Source organism: Puma concolor, chromosome D3 (genome assembly GCF_028749965.1).
Source record: "Puma concolor isolate L17-30 chromosome D3, mPumCon1.1.hap2, whole genome shotgun sequence".
NCBI classification, from domain to species: domain Eukaryota; kingdom Metazoa; phylum Chordata; class Mammalia; order Carnivora; family Felidae; genus Puma; species Puma concolor.
Genome location: NC_141678.1, coordinates 13,502,500 through 13,519,572, shown reverse-complemented (window position 1 = coordinate 13,519,572; position 17,073 = coordinate 13,502,500). Strand labels below are relative to the sequence as shown.

The 17,073-nt window shown below is 49.7% G+C and overlaps 1 protein-coding gene and 1 long non-coding RNA gene across 2 annotated transcripts in view; one reads left to right on the top strand and one right to left on the bottom strand.

Moving 5' to 3' along the window:
• The window catches only part of SPRING1 (SREBF pathway regulator in golgi 1), a 122,317-nt gene that overhangs the window by 90,820 nt on the left and 14,424 nt on the right, over positions 1–17,073 (top strand). The gene's annotated exons all lie outside the window — the stretch shown is intronic.
• Positions 10,679–16,935, bottom strand: LOC147575315 (uncharacterized). The gene is made up of 2 exons (XR_015242254.1): positions 16,804–16,935; positions 10,679–11,276 (listed from the first exon to the last, which is right to left on the bottom strand). It is a non-coding gene; the product is annotated as an uncharacterized LOC147575315 (long non-coding RNA).

The following is a 17,073-nucleotide window of genomic DNA, read 5'->3' as shown; positions in this document are numbered from 1 at the left end:
TGATTCCTTTGATATCCCGTCTTGTGTCCTGTCCAAAATAAATGATGGGAGCGATGCAGGCTCCAGTAGCATGGAGAGACCGTCTGCTGGTGCCATCTGATTCCTCAGCAGGTAGAGCTGCACAATCCTGGGATGCGGTGGCCACCAAGGCGGAATTGTGGGCTGCAGGTGGGGGATGCCACCTTGCCCTTCACACAGGAAAACAGCCTACAAAGGGGGAGCACTTTGCACAGTCTCAGGTTCCAGTTCCTGGAACTCCAGCCAGGAAGTCAACTGGATCTCGGATCCTACAGGAAGCTGCCTGTGTGAGGGATTGCCACCAACTTGCTTTGTGACCTTGGGCAAGGCACTTGCCCTCTCTGAGCCTAACTCTCCTCATTTGTCAATGGAAAGAATAAAATGATAATTAATGAGTGCATCCTAGACATTCTCTTAGTATCCCCCCCCCCCCACCCGCCAAAGGACCTCTGTGGTTGGCATTATCCTTCTTTTGCAGATGAGGAATTATAACCGAGACATCAATCAGCTGCCCGCAGTCACAGAGCTAGTGAGTGACACAGCCAGAATTTGGGCTCAACCCTACGGACCCTGGAGCCTAAGCTATTAACACCCCACAGTATAATAGCAGACACCTTCTGCACGTTCTCTCTGAATCCTCACAGCAAACCATATAAGGTCGGTGCTATCATTACCCACATTTTATAGATGAGCAAAGGTCTCGTAGCATCTTTTCCACCTGTGAAAAATCTATTATTTTGAAGTCTGGGAGAATGGTGACAACAGCATCAGATTAGGAAGGTCAGGGTTCAGACTTCCTTTTGGCTGAGGGAGAGAGAGAGAACATGTGCAGGGTAGGTGGGAAGAGAGGGTGATTCTGCAGAATCCAAACCCTTAAGCCAGGTCTTCCAGGTTCTTTCTAAGGGGCCTCTCCAGCCTCTCCCAGATCATAATGGTCTTTAATTGCTATAACCCCAGGAGGTAGGTGCTGTTACCATCCACCTGTTATGAAGGGGGGGGGGGCGGGGAGGGGACAAACAAGGTGCCCCAGGTCACGAATCTCTAAAGTGTTGCCCACAGGACTTGAACCCGAGCTCGTCTGATTTCAAAGACCTGACCGAGCCCTTTGCCGTCTGTCCTGCCTCCTGGCACTCACCCCTCCCGAATGCTGCAAATGCCCCCAGATACTTTCTGACACCCTCTGGCCAGAACACCCCTTTTCCTCCTGTCCATTGGTCAGATTCCTTCAGAGTCATCTGATTGGGGGGGGGCGGCTCAGGGGTCACATCTTCTGAGAAGATGTGCGAAGTCTTTCCTGACACCCCAGGCAGACATCACACCTCTCCATCTGTGTCCCCCAGGCTCTGCGAAGGCTGCAGCCTTTCTTGGTCCTCATGGGCCAGGTGCCTGCTCAGAATTTACACATACTTCATTTGACGCATTCCCATCACCCCTGTCTTTCTGATGAGGAAGCAGGCTCAGAGAAATTAAAGAACGCTTCAGTGGTGCCTCAGCTAGGCGCCTATGCCTCGGTTTTCATCAGTAGCCGGAGATGTGACGATGGAAACAAGAGATCGTAGCGATTCTAGGAAGGAGCCACAGGCCAAGAAATGGGAGCAGGCCCTAGAAGTGAAAGAAGTCAAAGAAACCAGTATTCCCCTTGAAGTCTCCAGAGGGAACCGGACCCGTCGACCTCTTGATTTTAGACTTTGGTGGCCTCCAGAACGGTAGGATAATAACTTTACGTTGTCTGGGGCCGCTAGGTTTGTGGTCATTTGTGACAGCAGCAAGAGGAAACTCCTACAGGTGGAAATGCTTTTCAAGAGCGGGGCTGACGTTGTGGGGTCCGCACCTTAACCAGAGCCCAGCCTCCAGAAGGTACCAGCCCGTGTCTATTCAGTGAAGACACGCAGGTTCCGTGTCATCGATGTACAGGACTGGCAAAGACTCCAGAAATGCCCCGCTTCCGGAAATGCTGGCTTTCAAACCCAGATCTGCTGTATCGCGGCCTGGCCTCTCTGGCCACCACCCCAGGAGAACAGGCCTGCCACCTCCTTGCCCCCTACGCGTCCCGTTTGGATGAATGGTTCTTTTCTGTCTACAGAAGAGATGATTGTTCCCAGTTGTTTGTGCATCTCTATGGAAACATTCCTTAAAAATACTATACATCAACTTGAATTTTCCACCGGCAGCGTTTTTGGAACATCTGCCTGTGACCACGGACTTGGTTTACATTGAGGGAGGAGGTACTTCCCTTCCGTCCACTCATCAGTGATAGATAAGGCAATGGAAAAGTAGCTTCTGGGTGGCAGGAAGCCTGAGCTCTGGCCCAGGCCTGCCCTTAACTTTCTCTGTGACCTTGGACAAGTCACTTCACCCCACACCCTCATACTCGAACTCTACTTCCTTACTCGGAAAGTGAGTGCGTTGAGCCGAATAATCACCAGTACCCTTTGCTGCCTAAAATGTATGCTTCCCTCTCTAGTCTCTTAGTTAGAATTGATGCTGTTCCACCTACCAACTGGTCTTGTTGTTTACCACCGTCCCTTTGCACTGTGTCCCGGCATTACAGAGCTATCTAAATTTTCCTGCATATAGAATAATAATAATAACGTACCAATGTCTTCTTCCCATTTGATGCTGCCCTGCTAAGCACTTTACTTGCATTACCTCACTTCATCATTGCTGTCTCAGGAGTGTTTTGTTTTAACTTTATTTTTCATTTTTTAAAATTTGCATCCAAATTAGTTAGCATATAGTGAAGCAGCGATTTCAGGAGTAGCTTCCTTAGTGCCCCTTACCCATTTAGCCCATCCCCCCTCCCACAACCCCCTCCAGCAACCCTCAGTTTGTTCTCCATATTTGAGTCTCTTCTGTTTTGTCCCCCTCTCTGTTTTTATATTATTTTTGTTTCCCTTCCCTTACGTTCATCTCTTTTGTCTCTTAAAGTCCTCATATGAGTGAAGTCAGATGATTTTTGTCTTTCTCTGCCCGACTAATTTCACTTAGCATAATACCCTCCAGTTCCATCCACGTAGTTGCACATGGCAAGATTTCATTCTTTTCGATTGCCGAGTAATACTCCATTGTGTGTATAAACCACATCTTTATCCATTCATCCATCGATGGACATTTGGGCTCTTTCCATACTTTGGCTATTGTCGATAGTGCTGCTATAGACATGGGATGCATGTGTCCCTTCGAAACAGCACACCTGTATCCCTTGGATAAATGCCGAGTAGTGCAGTTGCTGGGTCGTAGGGTAGTTCTATTTTTAGTTTTTTGGGGAATCTCCAAACTGTTTTCCAGAGTGGCTGCACCAGCTTGCATTCCCACCAACAATGCAAAAGAGATCCTCTTTCTCCACATCCTCGCCAACATCTGTTGTTGCCTGAGAGGAATAGGTGTTTTTGTCCCTGTTTTACATATGAGTAAACTTAGGCTCAGAGAAGTTGAGTAACTTTCCCAAGGTCACACAGCATGTGAGTGACAGCTCATTTAAGTGAGCTGTTTTCAGAGCCAATGACACACTTAACCACTAAATCATACAGCACCAGGAACACGGGAAAGATCGAGTTGGCATTTGAAGAATGTTTGAATGAAGAATGAATCTGAAAATCACCCCCAAAAGTAAAATAGTTACTCCGCTACCCTGCTGGGGGGCTGAATGTGCATCTTAGAGCAGCCGGCCCCCAACTAAGAGCGCGTGTGGGAGCTTCCTGGTTGGTTTATGGCATGTCCTGCCTCAGGGTCATAGCCATGGAAGAATGACAAGGTCTGAAGCATGGCTTTAGATTATCTGGTCAAAGCCAGACATCCCAGGGGGAGGGCATCCCAGATGAATGCATTTTGTTGCTTTTGGCTCAACTATCACCATTTATAGCATGTATGTCCCATTTGTAAGCTCCTTCCAACCTTGTTTTCTTAACCACAGTCTTGTGATAGTTGTATATACAGAGATAGCCTCACTTCAGCCCCACCTTACTCTGGAGCAGACCCCAAGGGAGTTTTATGCTAGCAAGGGGTTTCCCACCTCTCCGCCAGCTGCTCCTCTCAGCAGCCTGTACCTGGTTTCTGAGTGAAAACTCCAGGTAGGAATTCTCAGATGCCACAACGAAAAATGACCGTCATTTCCTGCATCCACTTCCCCTTCTGTGGCAAGGAGGCCAAGAGAAAACCTGAGCTTTCCCCCCTGTACATCCCAGCAAGTCTGTTTCACAGAAGACCTTTGCTCAGAAGGTCTAATTCTGTTTTAGCAGAAGCCTGGGGCCTCCTACAGCTGCCATGCTCCGTGGTCTGGGCCGCTTCCAGAAGGGCTCAGAGAAATGCATCTTTAGAGGCTATTGTAGCCTTTTGGAATAGAGTCATCCTTTCAACCCTTGTAGGAGACTCGCTGTGTACATGCTAACCCCTTAGAGCAGGAGTTCTCTGTGGGGGTGGGTTTGCCCCCCAGGGAACACTGGCAATGTCTGGAGACATTTTTCGTTGTCGCGGTTGGGTGGGTGGGGTCTGTGCCACTGTGATTTGGGGGTGGGATGCTGTTCCACATCCAACAGCGCCCAGGACAGCCCCCCACCACAGTCGTCCCGCCCCACATGTCACTACTGCCGAGGCTGAGGACCCCTGACCCAGAGAGGGCAGGTGTGCTCTTCGAGGTGGGGTCGGGGAAGGCCTCTAGAGAGGGACATCTGAGCAGAGAGCCGGGACGGCGAAGGACGTCTGTGGGCAGAGGGGACAGGTGCAGAGGCGAGGCAGGCACACGCACTCAGGACATACGCTCAGGTGACTGAAGATTTCTGCGTAAGTGTGAATGGAGCCAGGAGTTCCCAGTGGACCGTGAGATCTCTCGTTGACCCTTCTGAAGGCTCCCTCTGGCCGCTGGGTGGAGAACAGTCTGTGGGGGACAAAGGGGAACAAGGGGCCAGGGGTGAGGGGGGCCGCAGGCATGTGTAGACGGGATGCAGGAAGCTGGAGTTGGAGAACTGCGTGTCATATGTCTACGACACATCTAACGCTCTGCGGGTGTTTGTGTGTTGGTTGGAGTCAGGGGGGCTCAGCAGGAAGCACATGGTTTGGCTTTTTAGGAACTTCCAATATCATCAGAAGATGAATACAGGATAAGTTCTATTTAAGAGTCTGATGGCTGGCACTGACAGGAAGTATTATAGCTGCCTACAGCCATTTCTGTGTAAATTTGGGGGTTCCACTCGACGAGCGCTTCTTAGCCATTTATCTAGTAAATATTACATAGCACCTATGATATACCAAGTCCAAGGGATCCCATAGATGGCCTCCTGACACTTACCAGCTGGATAGTATATTTACCAGTATATGGACCTTGGGTAGTGTATTTCTTCACCTCCCTGAGCTACAGGGACATCGTCAGAATACTGGAGAAAGATAATAATGGTATTAACCTCATGGCGTTGTTGGGAGTGGGGTAAATCGCTTAGCATCATGCCCAGGAACCTGCAAAGTCCCAGTGAATGGTGCAGCAATGAGGTGCTGTTCCTGTGGCCCAGGAGCTCACAGCCAGGGCGGAGGGCACCAGAGAGCACTCAGTTTAATGGCACCATTTTATTATTAAATGACATTTTAGCTCATCCCTACTGGAATGGATGTGCAAGGCATACTGTTAAATGCAAAAGGGTATTGCAAGAAGGCATGCAAAGCATGGTCCCCTTTTTGCAAAGGAACTCTTCTGTATTACACATGAGCATACAGCAGAGTAAGTTCTGAGCAGGTGCATAAATATGCACATATCAAGAGCACCGTCTGGAAGGATACTGACCGAGCAGTTCACAGGAGTGCAGTACAGAGTACAGAGTGAGATCGGGGCGCGGAGGTGACCTTCAGTTTGTGGCAAAGGCAGCCACGCCCACTTCTGTCTCCTCACCTCCATGTGGTTACTTTGGGGCCAAGGACCGGTCTGGCCCCTGGAGCGAGCATCTCTATGTGCCCCTTGTGGGCAGAGGTTATTTAAAGGTGAGAGTCTTCTCCCCTGCCTTCCCTTGCTGCAGTGACTCTAGGGGTGGCGGGGGGAGTCACCACAGTCTTGCGTTAGACCGTGTGCAAGTGAGAGATGGACTCTTTACGGCTGCGACTCCAGGGCGTGTTTGTTACCGCAGCAGAGCCTAGCTACCTGGACTGGTTCACACCAGAGGTGGGATATACTTCTGCGCAGCTGGGTTTTTCCAGAATAAGCATGCTTTTATTTATTTGTTTATTTTGAGATAGAAAAGTTGACTAAACGTTAAACTTTTCTCAGGAAAAGCCCTCGTAGTATATACCTCTGACTACAGGACATTCTGGGAAAGGCAAAACTATGGGGATAGTAAAACGATCAGTGGTGGCCAAGCAGATGGGTTGGGGGGCGGGGAGAGGAACAGGGAGCACAGGGAATTTTTAGGGCTGTGAAACCAGTCTGTGTGATATGGTGGCTGATGGTAGGTACGCATCATTATACATTTGTCCAAACCCATAGAACGTTCTATGGAGAATGTACAACACCAAGAACAACTGTGTCAACTATGGGCTTTGGGTGGCAATGAAGTGTCAGTGTAGCTTCATCGATTGTAGCAAGCATCCTATTCGGGGGGTTGGGGGGGGGGGTTGATGTTGACGGGAGTGGGGAGCCAGACTTTCCACTCAGTTTTGCTGTGAATCTAAAACTGCTCTAAAAAAAAGATGAAGCGTGTTTTTTTAAGAGAGAGTGGGGGAGGGACAGAGAGAGAGAGGGTGAGAGAGAGACAGTGTTGAGTAGGCTCTGCCCTGTTAGCGTGGAGCCCGACGCGGGGCTCGAACCCACAATCTGTGAGATCACGACCCGAGCGGAAGTTGGATGCTTAACTGACTGAGCCCCCCAGGCGCCCCTGAAGTTTTTTTTTTTTTTTTTTTTTAATTAAACTTTGGCTGTGGCATGGACTATTCCTAAGACTTTAGAAACATAAAAATTCCTGACAACACAGATTATTACACTCAGGAATTAACCAGTCATGAAAAGTCTAGATGTTCAGTCCCAGTGTAGGTGGCTTACTTGAGTATAAGGCCGATTGGGGGCCTCCCAGTAGACTGGGGTCTCGGAGACGCTATGGCTTAGCATAAAGGGAAGGGGTGTAAACGCCTTCCAGAGCATCGCACCGAAAACAGAAGTCTGCAAAATCAAGGGCAAGTTTATTTTTGTGAAGCTGGGTCTGTAAGAGCTGTGAGCTGCCTCTTTTCCTTCTAGTGTCTTTATTCAGAAGGAGACCAACAGCCCGGCCAATATCTATAAATAAGCAGCCCATGGTGATCTGTCCCCCCTGGTTGCAGTTGTCCCAACAAAGGAACGTAGACCGTTCCGGGATCCAAGCCCCCCTTGACCACTCTGAAGCTTCGGCAGCATTTGAGTCTCCAAAAAGAGATTTTCGCGGTTGCCGTGCAAGAATCCTCAAAGGCGTTTTCAGCTCCAGTCCCCGGCCACAATTTAAGGATAGACTCAGCCAACCATTTGTGAGGCTAAGTGGGTGGAGAAAAGAAGGCAGAAGGAGGAAGGCATTTCTTAGTGCCCTTGGGACTCAAATGAGAAGTAGTCTTTACGCGGTTTGACTTTTGTAAAAAAATCACTTCCAAACTGACACAAACTTGCCCTCTGATCTTGGCAATGGAAGAACTTCTCGAGATAAGAGGGCCAGGGGCTGCTCTGCTGTTCCCTCACCTCCATTTAGTCCGCTGTAGAGCTCCGTCCGGTTTTTGCCTCCTCTGCTCCTGAATCCCTGGGCTCCAAGGCCAACGGCAGTGTCCTAATCTGCAAACAGAGTGGTGCCTTCATCCTCCCGTTCGTGACCCTCTTTCCTGTGACTTTTGCCCACTCCGTGGCTCTGACCGCATCTTCTCCTCCTTCTCCTGCCTGCTAACTACCCAACATGAGTTTCTTCTGCTGCTTGCGGTGAGTGTGGCCCCTCCGCGCAGGCCTGTCCCCAACCCTCTTCCTTAGTGGTCTTCTCTGGTCTTCTCAGGATCTGTCTTTGTACCTTCATGCAGGTACGTTCATGTACCTTCAAGCTGGCTGCAGCAGGGCCAGCTTCAGGGCCCAAGACCCTTAAGAGGCCCCCCTGCTTGGTTCGAGGTGCGGCTGTCTCGGTCGTGAAATTCTTAACAAATTTTGACCAAAGGGGTCTCATCTCCACTTTGCAGGGAGCCCTGCACATCACGTAGCCGGTCCTGCCTGCAGGAACCTTGGACTTCAGTACTTCCAAGAAAAAAAAAAAAGCATGTGGGCAAGTGACTTAACTTCTCTGTGTCACCGTTCTCTTGGGTTATTAGGAGAATCCAGTGGCATCGTGCGGGGACAGCAGTAAGCACAGTGCCTGGGCAGGCAAGCAGCAGGCACTGAGCAAGCACCCAGAAGGGTTATCGCGGCTTGTCGCCTCTCTCCTCCGTTGAGCTGGTTCCCTCTGGCTCCTCTCAGTCGAAGGGATTACCAGTCATTCAAAAATATAATCCGCTCCCTGCTGGCTCCTCCTATTTCCACTCCCCACATCCATCGGGCTCCTTTTTAGTCTGCATTTGAAATGTTTATCGAACCTTCCCTCCCCTTCCCTCTCGGCTGCCACTGTGCAGATTCAGCTTACACAGGTTGTTGTAAGAGTTTCCTAATTCATCTCCTCGCCACTTGATCCTCACCGAGAATAAGTCAAGATGGCCCAACAGGAATTTATGCAAATGCCCGTTCATCCTTGAGGAAGGAGCGGGCTCCTCAGAGGGAGGATGGGAAGACACAAGCCGAAGGCAGTGCCACTTGTGTGCCAAGTAATCATCACAAAGACCCTACTTAGGTTGACATGGTCAGCACCCTTTTGACCGAGAAGAAACTACGGCCCGGTTTCGGTGGCGGAGCTGGGATTCATACCCACACCTCTCTGGCATGGACGTCCTCGTTCTCCAGAAAACAGACATTAGTGGAAAAAACTAGTGAAATGGGACTAGGACCTGCGTCTTAGCTGCTGGTCACGTACCAATGTTCGTTTCCTGGTTTCGATCATTGTACAATAGTTATGTAAGATGTTGGCACCAGAGAAAGCTGGATGAGGACTGTACAGGAAATCTCTGTACTATTTTTGCACCTTTTCTGTAATCTAAAATTATTTCAAAATGAAAAGTTAAAAAAAAAAGAAAGAAAAAGAAAAGAAACCACCTGCCCTTTCCACTACATACTCTGTACCTGTCACTGAACTTTTTGACCTTCGTGTGCACTTGTCACTACTGTCCCCACCCCCGACGCATATACACACATACACATACGTGCACACGCGCACGCTCATACAAATTCTACACCGTGTCTTTGCACGGGGAATATTGCCCCAGATCGCCACACCCATCAGCTAATACGGCTCTGCCTGTGACCTACCCCAAAGCGTCAGTAGGAATGAGGGAAGGAGACAGGAACAGGGGGCATGTGATTTGCACTAGGCTGTGCTCATCCACCCACCCCTCCTTTTTGGCGACAAAAATGCAGCGGTGTCACTTGCGACTTATACGTTGCAAAACGCCTCTCCTCCCCCTCCCCATCCCCAGTACCGCCCGCCTCCCCTCTCTCTTTGAGTTGGCGTGTAACCTTGATGATCCAGCCAAATGAGTTATTTGAGATGGAAACGTTAATTTATTTGAGCAGATGGGTGTCAGCGCTGCTCTGTAAAAAGGTGGCGGTATGCCGTATTGGCCCAGAGTGCTACAGATGAAGTCGTGGCTGCGTCGCTGAATCACCGAGTGTGAACGGAATCATATGTTAACAGCACTAAGGGAAATGCCTATTTAAGCCGAGCCCTTCCAGAAAACAAATCATTACCCCCCAATTTTTGTTTTAAATCTGGATTTTCACATCTCTTGATTTGCCGAGGGTCTTGAAAAACCTGAAACTCATTATTTCTCAAAGTGTGGTCCAATGACCGCCCACATCAGAGTCCCCCAGGGGCTTTATTAAAAACACAGATCCGTGGGACCAATTCCGCCCCCTCCCCCCCAACCTACAGACGCCCACTCCCAGGGGTGCAGACTCTGGAGATTCTGCAGTTTTAACAAGCTCCCTGGATGACTGTCGTGCACACAAAAGTTGGGCCCCCCCCATTGCTGAAATGGTGCCCTCAAACTGCCCAGGAAAATCTTCAAAACAAAACAAAACAAGAAACCTTGGGATTGGGACTTGAGGTGGGGCTTTTTTTTTTTTTTTTCCTGTCCTGTTTTCTTTCTTTCTCTCGTTTCCTCTACCCTTACAGATTTTGTACAAAAAAAAAAAAAAAAAAATTTTTTTTTTTTTTTTTACTTTTGTGGTCAGAAAGAAATAAAGGGAAAAGTAGCACAAAGAGACTATTTGTGCACTAGAAGCAAAAGACGGTTTGGAAATTTCAGGAATTTCCAAGACAAGGGATCTCCCTGTCCTTGGCACTGAACTTTAAGCCTGGCTTCTCCTCGGGCGCCCTCCCTCCTGCCCGCCTCCCCCTCCCCGGCCGCAGCCTTCTCTAAGTGTTACATCCAATTTTCTCTTGAATACTTGTAGTGAGGAAACGCAATGACTTCCCAGGGGACCCTGCTTATGGGGAAGCAGTGCAACGAGAAGATTTATGGAACGTCTGTAAAATATGTGTGTAGAAACTCACGACGTTTTGATCGCTACCAAGGAGAAGAATGGACAGTTTCTTACCAGTCAGTTTCATGGGCATTTTTTATGGGTTTTTAAAATTAATTAATTTTTTCCCCCCTTTGTTAGGAATTCTTGGCACAGACACAAGCCCGGGAGAAAGGAAACATTGCCCACGGGCTGTGTGTCCAAACTGTCAGGTTCTCAATCCCAGATCTCTGGGGGCGAGGCCAGTCCTCGTGCGGTTCCCATGGAGGGGGGAACGGCCTGTCAATGTTGGCAAGAAGAGGGGGGTCTTATTAGCAGTGTTGCCACCACGGCTCTAACAGGCTTCGTGCACAGCCTCTTCCCTGGGCTGTCTCCACACCCAGAGCCATTTGCGGGACGAGAGAGGGCCTGGAATGTTCACCGCGTCATGCCAGGCCTGTCCACCCCTACCTAGCACCCTGGTCAACTGCAGGGACCATCCTCTTGGCCTCTGGTTTTTCTCAGCCTCACAAGTTTTCGTTGCTCCCCCTGGGGACTTTGCGGCCAAAGACAATGAACCCGGCGGAATTTCCTGGCCGGAAGAAGAAGAGCTGGGCGCAGAGGGGGAATTGGGGGCCCGCATCCTGCTTCTGTCACCGGCTCGTCCTGGGTTCTTTCTTAGCCACCGTCTCTTCTTCTGTGAAAGACAAATCCGGCGTCTGTTTTTTAGTGGCGTGTGACAGAGATTAGAAAAAATATGTAAACAAATGCCCTGGCCCCCATCCCTACCCTCAGGGGACAGATGGCCACATCTGTAAGTCACACAGGGGTGGGGGCTGCCACTGGCGTCGTCTTCTGATACACAGGACAGCCCTCCACAATCAAGAATTGTCTGGCCCAAATGTCAGTGGTGCCAAGGTTGAGAAACCCTAATATAAAGGGCCTGGCACACAGTCGGGGATTAAAATGGTAATAATGAAAAAGGGTGTGGAGAAAGGAATATAGTAAGTGTATTCAGTAAACCTTACTATTATTAGTAGATCCAAGATAATTGGTAGTCGCTTCCTGGAAATGCCTCGAAGGATTCTTGGGCTACAAACAAGCTTAGCTAGACAGTGTCATGATTGATTAGTGATGTCTGCCGTGGGCATGGCAGGGGGAAATGGCAGCATGAGTGCAGTGTATTTTCTGACCCTGGACACTATGATGTCTAGCATCTGTTTCTGCTCTGACATCCTGTGATTCCATTGCTGTGACTCTGTGAGTCTATCTATAAACTTCTGTAGTCAGCATTATTTGCAGAATATTTAAGCAGCCCAGGCTCCTGCAGGCTTGCTTGGCAGGGCAGGCTGGGGAGCCGAGAGCCAGGAAGACAGAACCGGCTCCGTGCAAGGCAAAACAGAGCTGCTGAGAGCATGTGACGCGGGTGATGTGGCGGCTCCCCACTTACCCCCTAAAATAGTCCCCATCTCTCTCGGGCTAAAAATTTTTACTGTTAGTCACTCCATTGGATTAAAATATTGTCTCCAGGAGGGCTTTGTTTAAATGCACAGGTATTGCCTAGAAGGGATAAGCACGCCGATGTGTTATCTTGCTAAACTCGTTGCTCAGCAGAATAGAGCTGAGAGGGAACGGGGCAGGAGAGAGGTTATTTTTGAGAGCGGGTGAAGAGGTTCAGGGCAGGAGTCAGACTGTACTACACAGCTCCAGAAGGTGCTGTGTACTCTGAATTAGGATGACCAACTCGTGCTGGGACTTTCTCAGACATCGAAATGAAGATCTTATGTTCCAGGAACTCCCACTGTCTCGGGGCACACCAGCGTGGTTGGTCACTCAACTCTAGGCCACGTGGCATGGGGGGAACTGTGTAGTCCTTGCTGGGACTTGTCCCTCACGCGGTTGCCCGAATTCTCTCTTTGGACATGCTCCTCCCTTGCTTAGGAACCTTCCATGGCTCCCCAAGGCCCACTGGATGAGGTCTCCTTATGGTGTTCAGGGTGGCCCTAGCCTTGCTTCCTGATGTCACCTGATCCACCACTCTCCTGCCAGGTGTTACATCAACTTTGCCATCCTGGAGACCCAATGAGTACTATTCTCTCTCCCTGGGTTAGAGAAGGAGCTTTCCTAGAAGGGTATTGGAGGCTATTCAACTGTGTCAGCAGCGAAAGAGTTAATTAGCCTGCCCTTTGCATTATAAAACTCATCTGACTCCCCCAGTGGGTTGGGGCTTGGGATAAGGCTACCACTTTGTGCCAGGAGGGACCCCACTTTGTCCCAGAGAGCCCCTGGAACCCTTGGAGGGAAAGGCCAAAGCCATCCCACATAGGAAACCACCTCAATTGAAAATAAGGGCTCCTTCCTTCCTTTAGCCTCTAAGCTCTTCAAGCAGTTGCACATACATTACTTGGTAGATCCCCTGTGTATCTCTGATCAATAGGTAAGACAGGTGCCATGCCTGTCCGACAGGTAGAAAAACCGAGGTCCCAGGCAGAGGGCCCTATACATGATAAAGGTTTCCAGACAAGGAGGGGCAGGCACAGTAGTGGCTAACGTCTCATGGCACATCGGTGGCTGCACGGTAACTAATCAAAGTCTCCTGACCTATGTTTTCTGATGTTTTCACTCATTCATTCATTCATTCATCCACTCAGGTTTTTATCGAATGCTTATTATGTGTCAGGCAGTGTGTTCATCTCAAAACGATTATAGCCAGATGACAACCTGCAAGTCCCTCTACTACATTCCGTATGTGCCCTCGTTTTAGGGCTCATGGCAGCCCAGTAGGGTCTGGTTACTATTATTATCCCCAGGCACAGGTGAGTGGCCGAGACAGAAGAGGGAAAGCAGTGCTCTCAGGGTCGCTCAGCTCGTAGGTGGGGCCTTGGCTGAGGCTTGTCCTGTGTGCTGGTGTGTGGTCTGCCCTGGTGGGGCCTCACTCTTGTAAGAAGAGAAACGGACCATTTTTCTGAGGCCTGCGCTCTGCCTCTAAGATTGGCCAAGCTGCTCCCGCCCAATGAGCCACATTCCAAATTGGAGAGAAAGAAGACCATGTTGCCGAAGCATCTTCTATGGGACGGGCACGTCACATATGTTTTCCATGCCACCGGGCAAAGGAGCCGTAGTTGGGGCCAGAAGAAATCGAGGCTTATTGCGTTGACAGGGTTGGCCAAAGCTGGCGCAGCTGGTTTATGGGGAGTGGAGACCCAGCCTTGGATGGCTATGTCAACGACTCGCTTTTTTCCCCCAGTCAGCCATGGCTGTCCCAGAGGACGGGCGATAGGGAGAGAGTTTGCCGTGAGTCCTCAGGTCACACGAAAATCACAGGAGCAGTTCTCTTGCGGCTTGGTACGTGATCTTAGGCACAGACTCTCCGGACAGGAGCCAGAAAGCCACTCTCCCACCCACTGTAAGTCTGGGGAAGTGGGGAGAGGACCCAGGACTGGCCCCAGCTGAGTCCTGCTGCCCACGATGGGCAGCAGGTGGCGCTGTGGCCCCGGTTTAACAAGGGCAGCGGGAAGGTGGAAAGGAGGGGGGGGAATCCAGAAAGAAAAACTAGTGGAAAACAAGGATTTAAAAGAAGAACAATTTGTTCCAAAACATTTGCCTTGTAACGGGGTCATCTATAAATTCTGGGATTTCCTGTTTGCTGCTGGGCAGGCTGGCCGGCAGGCAGGCCGCTCTCTTCTCTGCAGTCTGGAAGAATCATTTCAGCCCCACTCCCGAGCCCCGGCCTCCCCTGGCCCAGATTGGCTCTGAAATTTCCCGGCTTTTGTGCCCAGAAGCAGGATCCTGTGACAGCAGGTCTCCTCGAGCTGTGCTCCAGTTTCCGCTGGGTGGGAGGAGGAGCAAGACCGTGGTCTTTTTCAAAGGAGAGACTATATTTGTGATCTCCCTGTGCAAGCCATGCTGCCGGGCTTGTTTTGAGTCATAAAGTAAGAGAAAAAGAATAAAATGAAAGAGAGGTGGACCTCTCATTTTTACTTGTCATAGTTACGTGTGTGTGTGTGTGTGTGTGTGTGTGTGTGGTGAGAAGACTCAAGATGTACCCTCTTAGTGAATATCAAGTGTACAATGTGGGATTGTTAGCTACGGTCACCATGCTGTGCGTGAGCTCCCCAGAACTTACTCATCTTCTCACTGAAAGTTTGAATTCTTCCACCAACACATCCCCATTTCTCCTGCCCTCCCCGCTACTGGAAACCTCCATGCTACCCTTGGCTTCTGCAAGGCTGACTTTTTAAAATTCTACATACAAGTGATACTCTGCAGTGAAGCCTTTCTGTGTCTGGCTTATGTCACTTAGCATAATGTCCTCCAGGTTTTTTGTTGTTGCAAATGGCAGGATTTCCTTCTTTTTTTATGGCTGAATAACATTCCATTGTGTGTATATACCACATCTTCTTTGTCCATTCATCTGTCAGCTGGACACTTGAAGTTCTTTCCAGGTCTTGGCTATTGTGAATAATGCTTCAGTGATCATGGAAGATCAGGTATCTCTTTGACATGATAATTTCATTTCCTTTGGAGATACACCCAGAAGTGGGATTGCTTCATCGTATGGTAGTTGTATTTTTAAGTTTTTTGAGGAAGGAGGTGGCCCCTTAAAAAAAAAAAAAAAAGAGAGCTGTTCTAGTTAATAATGGGGATGGAAATGTCATTGGAAAAGAGAGAAAATTCTTTTTAACAGTCCAATAGGACTTGAACCAAGTCCAAAGCCCAGAGAGACATCGATGGATAAATGTCTAGAGAAGATGTACACATCCATCCACCCATCCATCATCCACCCACCCATCCACCAATCAATCCACCATTCACCCATCCACCCATGCATTGACCCACCCATCCATCCATCCATCCATCCATCCATCCATCCATCCATCTGTCCAGTTGTTCACTCATTCATTCAATTATGGAGCACCTACCATACGCATGTACCTTGTCTTGTTTTAGTCGGAAGCTAAGCCTAGAGCAGTCCTATAGTCTCCTTCTGGGGCCAGTGGCATGTGGAGGGCATGTGAGTAGCATTTGGAGATGGGATCCAGAAGGTGGGCTTAGGATTCCTGGACAACAGCTGCTGGGACCTTTAATGAGGATTGCAACATATTTGGCCAGGGTGAGGGGTACAGCTTGTGGCTGAAAACAGAGTTTTTCTCTGAATAAGTCCAATGAGCCCGCCTGGGATCAACTCCACGAGGGCTGGACAGTCTGGTCCCAGCAAATTAAAACAACATGGGCACCAGCCAGCTCCATTTTTGAAAACAGTATTTTTGTTGTTTTAATCAAGGACACCACCCTTGTCCCCTGCCCTTGACAACAAGCTCTGAATTGAAATGAGGCAGAATTTATAAGAAAATAGAGCAATTCTTGGTTATTCCAACACACACTTGTTTTCCTTCCCATCAGCTGCACGATTTAAGTCCCTCTCTGTACCTCATTTTACCCTCTGTGCGCAGGCCTGTCAGGATGGATGAGCCTGGGCCAAGATATCTCGAGTGCACAAGAGCAAAGAAGCCCTTTCCGTCTGTAGAAGCCCTTTCCGTCTGTAGCTGAAGCCAAACTGTTGTGTTCTCCCAGGTGGGGAGTCCCTCTCCGCCAGGGTCTTGGTCCCTGCAGTGACAGTGGGCAGCCAGGGGGGCAGCATGAGTCCCTGGCTGAGTCTGTGTGTTAACTGTGCCTTTATTTGCTGCATTCAGAGGCTTTGAGGTCTTGAGAGCCTGGCTACTCTAAAGGGACTGCCCCTCCCAGGGTTAGTGGGTCCTAGAGACAGTGAACAGCTTGCCAGGAAGTGTGCTTTTCAAACGCGGGCCAACCAATCCAGAGCTCAGATCTCCCACCATCTCCTTTGTGGGGCCCTCACACTCCAGGCCACTCACCACCTGTCCTAACCACCCCAGGGCACATAACTGGGGGCAGCCCCTCTGCCCCAGGGCTCACTGAAATTATTCAAATGAACCTGCTCACCCTCCCTCTCCCCTTCCTGTAAAAACCACAATAAAGGTTCTTACCCATGTTCCCCCCCACCCCCCGCCTGTGCCTCCTGATTGACCCTGCACGGTAGGCTGTGCCCCCTGTTTCTAGAGACCCGTGAGCATAAGAACCTTCTTCTTTCATGACCACCACCTCCCTGTCTGAACGTCTTCCATACCTGATGAAAGCAAATCTGGGTAGCCTCACGACAGTCTGCACTTTCTGAGTGACAGTCACAGCTCCCTGTGCTCACTTACCTGCAGCCTCCTCTTCCATAACATGGAGAGTGACATCCAGTCATTGTGGGGATTGAGTAGGTGACAAAGCCATTTCCCAGCCTCAAGTCCCTCTTTATCCCACTTCATGTTCTCTTTTCTTTGTGACACTTATGTGCATTCCAAGTGACTCATTTCTTTCTTTGCCCACCCCTCCCCCCACCACTAGAGTGAAAGCTTCTGAGCACCCAGTGCCTAGACCACTGCCTGGCACCTAGTAGGTGCTCATTTAACAGTATGGGATGAATGCGA